Source organism: Dendrobates tinctorius, unplaced genomic scaffold, assembly GCF_039654945.1.
Source record: "Dendrobates tinctorius isolate UK_male_01 unplaced genomic scaffold, ASM3965494v1 ptg000035l, whole genome shotgun sequence".
NCBI lineage: Eukaryota > Metazoa > Chordata > Amphibia > Anura > Dendrobatidae > Dendrobates > Dendrobates tinctorius.
In genome coordinates, this window is record NW_027361703.1 from 67,158,055 (window position 1) to 67,170,754 (window position 12,700).

Sequence of the window (12,700 nt, forward strand, 5' to 3'; positions counted from 1 at the left end):
AAGTACAATTCGCAACAGACTCACAGCTGTAGGCCCGTGACCGCTGGGCATGTCGGCTGATGAGAGGTTACGAACCTTGCCCCCCTCTACACTACCGCTGTGACATAGTAACCAGATAACATGAATAATATATGTGCACAACCAATTATGTAAAAATATATATACATTTTTTTTTTTTTTTTGTTGAAATTAGAGATTTTAATACAAAACCACCGAATATCTTCTAATCTATAAGGGAGGGAGGGTGGGACAAAAGCTTCTAGGTATCAGCCGGGGAGGAAAGAGAGAGACCCCCACCCAGCATCTGAATTTAACCCCTGGGGGTATGGCCGGACGCCCCTTCCATTCACTTTCCATTGGTCCGTGGGGCGTCCTAGTCACCTGGGGAGGGGGATTAGTGTGAGAGGAGGAGGCACTGCACGGAGTTTACTTATCATCAAATCCATGGGGGCTCTACAGTCAGAGGCACCATCCTTATTCAGTACAGTGCCTGCCAGACTGCAGAGACCTGTGTGTCGTAAGCAGTGCCATCCCGCCTCCCACCAATCCCGTAATAACAAAACACCGACAAGCATGGATGGGTTGAACAGGTCGGTCACAGTTTATTAATAAGCAGAGTGAGGCAAGTACAATTCGCAACAGACTCACAGCTGTAGGCCCGCGACCGCTGGGCACGTCGGCTGATGAGAGGTTACGAACCTTGCCCCCCTCTACACTACCGCCACGGAGGATCATGTGTATGACCTACACAGGACTCCGACCCCCACACAACATCATTAAGGCCTGTTCAACCCCGTCCTGCAAGTTTAATAAGAACATATCTAGCCCGATATCTGTTAGATGAACGCCGTCCGGTCTCAGGAGGGGTGAGATGTTTTCTTCCAGATTGTGGTGGTGAACCACGATGCCGAAGTTCTCTTTGACAAACTTTGCCATTTTCGAGTTTATCTTTCTCCTTGACTTGTCAATGGCTTTAGGGTCTTTAGCTCCGTGCCAGACTGTTCGTGATATTATATCAGACCACACCACCACCATATCTGGTATAAGACAAACAGCCCGCTTTATGTCGGTTTTCATTGTCGTGAAGAGCTCCGCTCCTGTTGTCTTGCACAAATCATTTCCACCAGCATGTAACACCAATATCAGCGGCCCTTTAGCCGATTTAGAAATTTTAACCAACTCCGGGAAAATCTGCTCCCACTGGAGCCCTCGGATGCCTCTCCAGTTGACCTCTAGTTGTGGGAAGTAAAAATTCTTTCCACCAGGGCGTATCTCGGCTCTTTTGCACGCCCAATAAATAAAAGAATGTCCCAACACCCAAACAGCGGGCTTATAATCTCCTGTAAGAAACAAGATGTGTTATAGCAGGTCTGGTCTTATGTATCTTGCAAAGCATGCGGATTTCCAACGACCCAATCTCTGTACTTCAGCTTCAGCTGCACCGGCCCTAGCTGCTTCAGTGGCTGCTCCGATTCTAAAAGAATGTGTTCCGTATTCTTTGGGGTCTACACCGACAGCTTGTAGACATTTTTTAAAAATTGTGTGAAATTGATATTTAGTAAGTGGGGACCCGTCGGTGTGTGAGAGGAAAATACGACTTTCGTGTCTTATAACCGCGTAGTGTCTTACTATTTTAACAGGGCATATGGGGCCTTCTAGAGCCTTGACCAGGACCCACGACCCTCTACCGGTGGGATCGCATTTGGATTTCAGCACTCTAATGCGCAGAGCGTCGCTGCATATTACGAGATCCTCATTAATTAACCCGCCTATTAGTGCTGTTTTAGAATGCGGCACCAGTTCACTAGTCCGCAGCGCCCCGAAGAATGCGATTGCAAACGCTGTAGATATTAGGGCAGATTCGTATTGAGACTTGCACACCGTTTCAGATTTTGTTATAATATCGTGCAACAGACTTAAAGAAATGGGGCGATGACATTCCTGACTGGGTTGGAGCCTTCTCCAGCCTTTAACGGCTTGCTTGATGAAAAAATATTTAGTTACGTCGGCCCATCCCATTAGCTGAAAGAAAAAGGCTATTCCCGTTAAATTACGCTGCGCTAATGTACCCGACGCACCTCTACTCTTGAGCAGATTCAGGAGTTCTACCACCACGTCGCATCTCGTCCGAACACACGTATCAACTGGCCTCCCTTTTACTAGCGAGCACCACTCTTCCCATGCCTTACCATAGACCTGCCAGGTAGCCGGTGTCACTGAGGCTCGAATCAAGGGCATCAGTGATTGGCCACTGTGTCCCAGAGGGAGGGAGGACACAGTAGGCCCGTTGGTTCTGCGCTGGGAAGGAAGACTTTGAAGGCCTGCCAATCGGAAGACAACAGAGAGTTAACCATTTTATCATCCACAGTAGGCGTCACTCTGGCTCGGCACCAGATGTTGTGTCTAAGGCATAATAGTGCAAGGCGGCGCAACAGCGCAAGAATCGGTGGTGATGAGGAAGACATACTGTTCAAGCATTTGGCGGTTCCCGGATTTTTGATTAGAAATCTGAGATTTACATTTTTTAGTTTGTCACCCCATAGTTCGACAGATGTAACTATAGCAAATATCTCCCACAAGACGGGGTTGCGGCCCCAGTTGGCAGAGGTCCATATGTCCGGCCATCTGCTTTTGCACCATTGGTTGCAGTAGATTGCAACAAAACCATTTGTGAGATCCGCACCCACCAGTAGACCTAGGGCGCTGTTTAGCCTTTCCTGAGACATGACACATGTATGGCCATTGTAGTTTTCCAAGAATGCATTCCACACGGACAAATCCGCTCTCATTGAGCGATTAATTCTGATTCGGTGGCCCGGCTGGGCGATGCCCTTTGTAGCTAATGATAACCTGCGTGAGAAAGCCCTGCCAACCGGCATTACCCGGCAAGCAAAGTTGAGTAAACCTAGTAAGGACTGCATCTGCTGGAGGGTGACTTTCTTTACAACGAGGAAACTTTTAACCATTTGGAGTGTTTTTTCTATTTTATCCGCTGGTAAACGAAAAATCATCTCGTTTGTGTCTATTTCAATACCTAGGAAAGGGAGAACAGTACACGGACCGAGCGTTTTCTCCGGCGATAGTGGGACACCGAAAAGCCTAGAAATAAATTTAAACTTTTGAAGCAGAAAAGAACAGAGTTTTGATTCCTTGGGACCCACAAACAAAAAATCATAGAGGTAGTGGATTGTGGAATTGCTGCCTGTTTCGTGACGTATTACCCAGTCTAAGAAGGTGCTGAAAAGTTCGAAATAGTGACAGGAAATGGAGCAGCCCATGGGCAGGCACATGTCGAACTTTAGTTGTTGGAGCAGAGCGCGCTGAACGGTCGGGTTGGTCCGGACAGTGCGCTCGGCCGCAGCATTGTTTCTTCTGCATCCCACGTCATCCCGCACTGGCGGCAGAGCTGCGCCGGCAGGGATGATGTTGCAGACCGGGTGTACCTGAGATGGCTGGCTATTGGAGTGGCTGCGCTGCCTCCTCTGTAGAGGCTGCTCTACAGGACTTGCCATTGCTGCAGACATAGAGGAAGTAGAGATGGGACGCTGCTTGGGTGGATCTAGGGGCCGGCTCAGGTGCCTGTCCCTAAACAAAGGATTAGGGGTGGGACTGGAGATGGGCGGGCCTATGTGGTGACGCTGGGCTGAAGTGGGTGGAGCTACAGGCCGGCTATGACGCCCAGGTCCCAGCAAAAGTGAAGGGGTGGGTGTGTGAGTGGGAGGACGATTGTGGGAGGAAGTGGGCGTAACGCCGGGGGAAGAAGTGGGCGGAGCCACCGTCCGACTCACACCACTAGAAGAACACAGTAATGACGTCCGGTTCTGCGGCCTACATGCGACGCCCCGGGCTGATACAAGTGGGGAAGAATCCTGTATCTGAGCAGCAGCCCGGGCGCGATGCCGAACAGCAGAAATCTCGCCCACATGCAGACGCTCAGGCTGGCGCTTAGTTCTGAATGAGCGTCTGCTGGAGCGCGGCCTCTGAGAGGAGGTGGTGGGAGCAGCGTGTGCCCGACTAACTGGAGATGGCAGGGGAGAGGACAGTATAAGAACTGGGTGGCAGGTGGACGGCCCAGGGGAGGACGGGACATGCAAGGATAGAGGGGAAGCATTCGGAGGCAGAGCAGGCGTGGTGGGTAACTCAGGGGCGGCTTGTACAAAGGGCAGCGCCGGGGCCGACAAAGGAGCTGGAGGGGACGCAGTGGACGGGCCAGCAGAGGACGGCGCATGTGAGACTACAAGGGAGGCATGCAGAGGCAGGGCAGAAGGAGTGGGAGACACAGGGGCTGCGTGTGCTGCAGGCATCACCGGAGCAGGGGGAGACAAAGGGCCCTGTGGCCTTGGAGTGGATTGAGCCTCGGGGGATAAAGGAGAGGCCAGCGGCGACAGGGGATTAAGGGAATTAAGAGAGGGCACAGGTGGGTGATAATCTAATTCAGATAAAAGGGCTAAAATACATGGATCACCCACCTGTGCTGCTCTCTGCCGCAGGGCCGCAATCACTGCCTCAGACATGGTTCCAGGGGTCCTCAGGAAAACAAAAGCTTCTAGGTATCAGCCGGGGAGGAAAGAGAGAGACCCCCACCCAGCATCTGAATTTAACCCCTGGGGGTATGGCCGGACGCCCCTTCCATTCACTTTCCATTGGTCCGTGGGGCGTCCTAGTCACCTGGGGAGGGGGATTAGTGTGAGAGGAGGAGGCACTGCACGGAGTTTACTTATCATCAAATCCATGGGGGCTCTACAGTCAGAGGCACCATCCTTATTCAGTACAATGCCTGCCATTAGTATCCATACAACCTCGGGGACCGGACCCCGGCCTTGCGCTTAGAACTTGAAAAGGGTTCTCTTCTAACCCTAATCCTGGTTCTCTTATTCTCCTCACGTTCCGTGCTAATCCTTCTTCCCAATGGAGAATCAAGCTTCCTTTCTCTGTCTCTTTCCTGTGCCAGCAGAACCAGATCACTGTGGCCTGCTGCAGCCGTTCCTTCTTCCATCCCTCTCCCGGGGATCTCACTGACTGAATGAAAGACTGACTGACTCAACTCTTCCCGCTCTTTTGGTGCGAACTAAACTCCACCCACCTCCCAGCACGTTTCGTGTTCCAAGCAGGGAGCCACCAAGGGGTGCTTTGCTATACTCCAAGCAGGGAGCTGCCGAAGGTGCTTTGCTACACTACTTTGTGGTGTGGGGTGCAGGTGTTGGAGTGTGGTCAGGTGTTTCCACCTTACCTGGATGGTGGGATACCACACCTCAGGAGGAGGTGCAGTACCTCTGTGGCGACTGAGCCTCAGGGGCGCCACATAACACCACCATTGAAAGTCACAGGAGTTGAAACGCGGAGGAAAGATCTGGAAACCAGGCAAAGCATGGTGAGGTGTTGTCAAGGCGTGTCTTCCTGCTAATCTATTCCACAAGGACAATGATCCTGACAAAACAGGAGAAAGTTTCTGTGTGCCACAGGAGGTCTAGTTGAAATTTTTTAATAAATGCATATACACCCATGTGGAGTCCTTTTTAGTACCTTTTTAGTATGTGATTAGTTTCTCTTTCTTTTTCAGGAGCAAAGCATGACAGAAACACTGCAGAGACAGAACTTAGATCTGTACATATTGTGAAACTCTTTGGGGGGGTCACTTCTCCCTTCCTCAGTCCACATGGGTGAATATACTTTTTTTAGACATTTACACTTGAAGATTATTGGAAAAATATTGAGCATTCTTGATTGCAAAATAAAGGAATCTGCACGTGTCTTCTATGAATGTTTGGTGTAATCCTGACGTCTGGCAGGTGGAAATCTGACTAACATTTGCCACAGTAGGTTGGTTCCAGGGACTCTCTGCTCTGTCACAGTTTTTATCTTAGAAAATGCTGAACAGAAAGCACTTTATGGTGTTGCCCTACTACTCTAGGCACTTTGCTTTTATATTGCCTGCACTGTGTCACTATAGGTGTTGTGGCATAATTAATATTTAACTTATATTAAAGGGACTGTTTAACAGTGCCGTGGGCAACCTGTATTTGTTCAGTATCATCTAATGTAGTATTGTTAAGGTCTTAAACATCACTAACACACCATCAGTATGATACAATTTTATGATTTTCACTCTCCGCACAATTTCAATTATTCATTATGGATTATTGTAGATGTGATGACACATAAAGAGGAAATGTATTTTATTCTTTATGATGGTACTGTGTTTCCTTGTAAATGTTATTCATTTGTAATTATGTGAAAAATTGACATCACCTTTGTCTTATTGTTAGGATTTCAGTACTACAGTACTTTATTAATATCTCTTTCTAAAGATTTATTCTTCCATTGAAATATACATAAATCCTGCTGTGCTGCTTCTGTGACAAGCACCCATTCCCATGTTGGTTCTATAAAAACAACTACATGGTAACTGTATCTTAGAGATTAAAGCAATTACTTGTTAATTTAAGCACACCTCCTGTTATGGAACAAGGGCCTGGCATAGACATTATGCAAGATGGCACAAACAATAAAGGGAAGGCACAATAATAATGAAACTGAATCCTACTTCTCCTTCTAAAGAACAAATGCAAGAATGCTAATTTGGAGTATGTCTTATTCCTGGCTACGGTAACATTGGTAATATGTCAAAAAAAACAACCATCTGCTACCCCTAATGATTGCTTTTTGACGCTACTACATGCTAGTTAATTACTGTAGTATCAAAGACGACTCAAAGCAACGATTTATACAAATGCCGAAAGATTTCAACCTTTTTCCAGTTAATACGGGATCATTCTCCTAGCAACCAGTCAGTGAAAGACGGACAGGACAAATGGCATCCACATACTGTTTTTTTTTCGGGACCCATTCATTCATAAATCAGGCTAAAATATAATGTCTCTGTTTTTAATTGGTCAAATCATTGATCTGCCATAAAATGAAAAAAAAAACTAAAAAGAACTATTGAATATAATGTGCTCATATGCTGTCTGTTTGAAAAAATGAACTACACAACATGACAAACACTAATGTGTGAATGAAGCCTAAGAACTATCAACAATTATTAATAAAGACTTGCTCCTGCTGGAATAGTATCAGCAATGATGGAGAGATATATCTGGATTGACGGCATACATTTTTACTGGAATGTATTTCAACTCTAACATAGAATGTTGATAACATATGGCCCAATTCATGCGGTCGTTTACGCCAATTTCCTAATAGATGAGCAAAAATCTTGCGATTTTTATGCCGCTTCTGGCCATTTATTGAAGAGTCTAATGCTGCTTATTTGAAAAGGGCATTACCACTCACTGCCATACAAGTGGCATGCATTTGGACAGAAATGTACAGCAGTCCCTAAATGACAGCGTAAAAAATGACTGGAGTAAATTTCTTACGCTGAAAAATGGACAAGATGAATTGGATAGTGCATGCTTCTTAATGAATTTTGCGCATCTTACTCCAGTGCACTGTTCCTCAAGACTGGCATGAAAAACACTTCTTGAAACCTATCATTAATAACAATAGCTCTGAAACACAACCCAGAAATGAAGCTGTGTATTTGGCTTTTTGTCCAGTGAAACAGCATGAATTGTCATTCTAGCTGGAGGCAGTATTTCTTCGTTAATCTATTTATGTACCTTAGATTGCTTTATTGAAAAATCTTTGAGTGACTGATCAACCGGCTGCACCAGGGAGACATTTCCTTCCAAGTGATTGCTCTTGTAATCAGCTGCTTGAAGCTGTCATTACTTGTGCCTTGTAACAGCTTTGTTCATTGTTTCTTCCCTGCATTGTTAGAGGCTTCTCCGATTCAATAACCATTTGTGCTGTAATAACATCAAGTGCTGCTGATGAACAACATGTCAGCTTTGCTACATTACGCAGTTTATATTTATACCACCAGTTAGTCAAAGTTGGAAATTAGTTTCATGCTGTGGATGAATACACTATTAGATTAGTTTGGCTTTTTCAGAATATTCAATCATTTTGTCTAAAATATTTATGGAGCTACACACTCCCCTTTAGTTAACATTAAGTTTGACCCCTTCCATCTGATATCTGATTTGAGTCTATAATACAGTATTAATACATTTTCTTATACAAGCACAATAATAATGTATAATAACATCAATGTCAAGGATAACAGCCAGGGTGTCCCGCAGGTATCCACCTGCTGTTTCCAGGACATCACGAGCAGCACTCCGCTGCCTCCAGGATAATTACACAAATGACTGACGAGTGAGGGGCGGGGTAATGTTGCTTTCACTAATAGGTCAGTTTTTGGGACATTCACAATGAGCGTACAGTATATACATATCCGATTCCAATGCATGGACTATATATACCCCAGAACGGTCACCGATAAGCTCCGCAATAACCTATGAAAAACTAGCTGCAAGGGCCAGGACAAGGTATTTTGGTGCCCTAGGCAGATAAAGCCAGTGGTGCCCCAGTCCTAGCCCCTAATGAATCCTCAGCCCCCAAGTAAAGCAATGAGTCAGAGACTAAGATAAAAGCACCCTGAACACACCTCCTTTCCACCATCGATGGCTCAGGTAACAAGCTCTGATGACCACTTCCACTAGAATTGTTACCTTTTTCACCAAAACATACTAGCAAAAGTTAAAAAAAAAAGATTTGCATTTTAGTGATACTCATCCTGATACAAGGACAGTTATGAAAACGAATATAATTCATTGTATTTTGCAGACTATAAGACGCACCCCAAATTTCGGGGAAGAAAATAGGACATTTTTTATAAATAAAATGGTGGTGGATTTTAAAATCCACTTTTACAGTGTCACAGGTTTGTCAAATGCAACAGACAGTCGCTCTGCATCTGGCTGCAGAAGGTCTCTTTGTTTGGCATTGCAGATGCCTTCTTAATCCTTCTGACTTTTGGACCCAGCGGCAACCTCCCTCCGGCTCTAATTGACCCACCTGGATGTTTATAAACTCTCAGTCTTTTTCACGGAGTCACCAGTGACATTCACAATTTCTCTTGTGAAGGCTTGGAGCTATAGCAGCCCGCTTACTTCCTATCCGGTGCTCTTGGAGGATGTTTGGTGTTATCTCTTTGGAGTCTGCTCAAGTAAAGTTTTTCCTCCCTTGTTTGTCCCTCTTTTTATGTTTAGTTTACAGTGGGGACTGACCAGCGCCATACCCACCTCCTCCCTATCCAGGGCCTAGTTCTTGGGATATACAGGACTTAGGTTTTCTACTTGTCGATTGGTGTGGAACCAATATAGGGATGATAGGGTAGGCAGTGTGCTACTAGATCTGCCTAGGGGTCTCCACTCCCCCATTCCCTAGTGTTTGGGCTTCTCTCCCCTCATCCCTTTGTGTTGCACTTAGTCTTAGTAAAAAAAAAATTACAAGTGGTTTTATTTGTGTGTGTTTTTGGGGGTGTGGTTTTGTTCTCTCACCCTTGGTTATGAATCCGGTTGCAGGGTTGGCAGAGCTTCTGTCTCTGGAGGTGACTGACCTCCGCTATAATTTTCAGCAGCAGCAACAGCAGCTGCAGGTCACTAATGTTGGGGTGTTGGGGTTGACCTCCCAGACAGGTTTGCAGGAGGTAGGGACAAGTTTTTTTGTATTCAAGGAAGCTTGCAAACTGTGTTTTAAACTTTGTCCTCACTCCTGAGGAGCAACGAGTAGGTATTGTGATCTCACTACTGCAAGGAGATCCTCAATCCTGGGCTTTCTCTTTGCCGCAGGATTTGGCTTGTCTCCAGTCTGTGGAAGGGTTTTTCGGGGCTCTAGCACTCATTTATAATGACCCTGACCGTGTCTCCTTGGCTGACTTCAGGCTCATCGCCTTCAGCAGTGAAATCAGTCAGTTGAAACGTATACCTCTGAATTCCGCAGATAGGCAACTGATAAAAAATGGAATGACCCGGCTCTCAGAAGCCAATTTCTTCAGGGCCTTACTGAAATGTTGAGGGATGCTTTGGCAGTCTATGAAACCCCTGAGTCCTTGGAGGCTGCTATTTCGTTGGCTATACGTGATGATAGACGGCTTCAGGATAGGTGGGTAAGACCACTTTCTCCGGAGCTTCTTTTTCTGAGTATTGCCCCTTTGCCAGGGGAGCGGTCTGTTGGTGAACCAGTTCTGGGGAAGGTGGAGGAACACATGCAGTTAGGGGGTGCCTCTGCATTGTAGATTTCCCCAGAGATTTGCCAAAAGAAGGGAGTGTGTTTTTTTTTGTGAAAAAAGAGACATTTTCTTGTCCTTTGATGCATAAGCAAAAACAGACTTGTTTAGCCCTTGATAAGCAAGGGATGAATTTATCGTCAACCTGCAGTTTCTGGTTTGTCCTGACAGCAGAGGTGATGCTGGAGAACAAAACTAAGGAGCTTTCTGTGTTTGTTGACAGTGGAGCTGTACACTGTGTGCAGAATTATTAGGCAAGTTGTATTTGAGAGGATTCTTTTTATTATTGAACAGCAACTATGTTCTCAATCAACCCAAAAGACTCATAAATATCAAAGCTTAATATTTTTGGAAGTTGGAGTGGGATTTCTTTAGATTTGGCTATCTTAGGAGGCTATTTGTTTGTGCAGGTAACTATTACTGTGCAGATTTATTAGGCAACTTAATAAAAAACAAATATATACCCATCTCACTTGTTTATTTTTACCAGGTAAACCAATATAACAACACAAAATTTAGAAATAAACATTTCTGACATTCAAAAACAAACTAAAAAAAATCAGTGACCAATATAGCCACCTTTCTTTACGATGACACTCAAAAGCCTTCCATCCATAGATTCTGTCAGTTGCTTGATCTGTTTACGATCAACATTGCGTGCAGCATCCACCACAGCCTCCCAGACACTGTTCCGAGAGGTGTAATGTTTTCCCTCCCTGTAGATCTCACATTTTATGAGGGACCACAGGTTCTCTATGGGGTTCAGATCAGGTGAACAAGGGGGCCATGTCGTTATTTTTTCTTCTTTTAGACCTTTACTGGCCAGCCACGCTGTGGAGTATTTGGATGCATGTGATGGAGCATTGTCCTGCATGAAAATCATGCTTTTCTTGAGCGATACCAACTTCTTCCTGTACCACTGCTTGAAAAAGTTGCCTTCCAGAAACTGGCAGTAGGTCTGGGAGTTGAGCTTCAATCTATCCTCAGCCCGAAAAGGTCCCACAAGTTCATCTTTGATGATACCAGTCCATACCAGTACCCCACCTCCACCTTGCTGGCGTCTGAGTCGGAGTGGAGCTCTCTACCCTTTACTGATCCATCCTCGGGCCCAACCATCTGGCCCATCAAGAGTCACTCTCATTTCATCAGTCCATAAAACCTTAGAAAAATCAGTCTTAAGATATTTCATGGCCCAGTCTTGATGTTTTATCTTATGTTTCTTGTTCGAAGTTGGTCGTTTTTCAGCCTTCCTTACCTTGGCCATGTCCTTGAGTATGGCACACCTTGTGCTTTTTGATACTCCAGTAACGTTGCATCTCTGAAATATGGCAAAACTGGTGGCAAATGGCATCTTGGCAGCTTGACGCTTGATTTTCCTCAATTCATGGGCAGTTATTTTGCGCCTTTTTTTTTTATCAACACGCTTCTTGCGACCCTGTTGGATATTTGCTATGAAACGCTTGATTGTTTGGTGATCACGCTTCAAAAGTTTGGCAATTTCAAGACTACTGCATCACTCTGCAAGACATCTCACAATTTTGGACTTTTCAGAGTCCGTCAAATCTCTCTTCTGACCCATTTTGCCAAAGGAAAGGAAGTTGCCTAATAATCACACCTTATATAGGGTGTTGATGTCATTAGACCACACTCCTCCTCTTAACAGAGATGCAAATCACTAGATTTACATAATTGGCAGTTGGCTTTCAAGCCTATACAGCTTGGAGAGGACAACATGTATAAAAAGGATGATGTGATCAAAATACTCATTTGCCTAATAATTCTGCAAACAGTGTAGTCAGCATGACTCATGCTGAGTTTGCTAGAACTCATGAACTGGCTTGCTGTAGTTTAGTTAAGCTCATTTCCATCTTCACCATCGACTCAGAGCCACTTGCACAGAAATCTCTGACTCAGATTGTACATAATGTAAGACTGAGGGTGGGGTAGGTTCATTGTGAGATAATTCCTTGCTATGTCCTGAATGGTCTTCCCACCCAATTGTATTGGGTCTTCCCTGGTTGGTGAAACAAAATCCATTGGTGGATTGGCAAACGAGTGAGATTGTTGAGTGGGGAGATTATTGCTATGAGAAATGTTTAAATATTTCTCTTTCTACATTCTCTACAGTAACCTTACCTGCATTTTTGTCTGGTTTTGAAGACATTTTTTTCTGAGAAAGGGTGTCAGGATTTGCATCCTCACCGTACATATGACTGTCCTATTAACCTGACCCTCATCTTTACCTGTGGCGGCAGTATTTTTCTTTGTAAAGAAAAAAGATGGCGGTCTACGTCACTTTTTACATTTCCGGCAATTAAATCTGTTTTGGGCTTCCTTATCCTCTTCCCCTTGTGTTACACTTAGTCTTCCCACACTGTGTGTGACAGCACCTGAGCCATCAATAATACATGAATACATCACCAGAACCACCATCAGTACTTTAATGAGTTACCAGAACCACAATCAGTACATGAATACATCACGAGAACCACTGCCAGTAAATAAATACAGCAGTACCCTCATCAGTAAATGTACAGTTGTGCTCAAATGTTTACATACCCG

General features: G+C 45.1%; 1 long non-coding RNA gene across 1 annotated transcript; it reads right to left on the reverse strand.

The window, feature by feature from the left end:
- Positions 1–578: 578 nt before the first annotated feature.
- Positions 579–3,275, reverse strand: LOC141087770 (uncharacterized). Its single transcript, XR_012231717.1, has 2 exons — positions 2,190–3,275; positions 579–1,340 (listed from the first exon to the last, which is right to left on the reverse strand). It is a non-coding gene; the product is annotated as an uncharacterized lncRNA (long non-coding RNA).
- Positions 3,276–12,700: the final 9,425 nt, after the last annotated feature.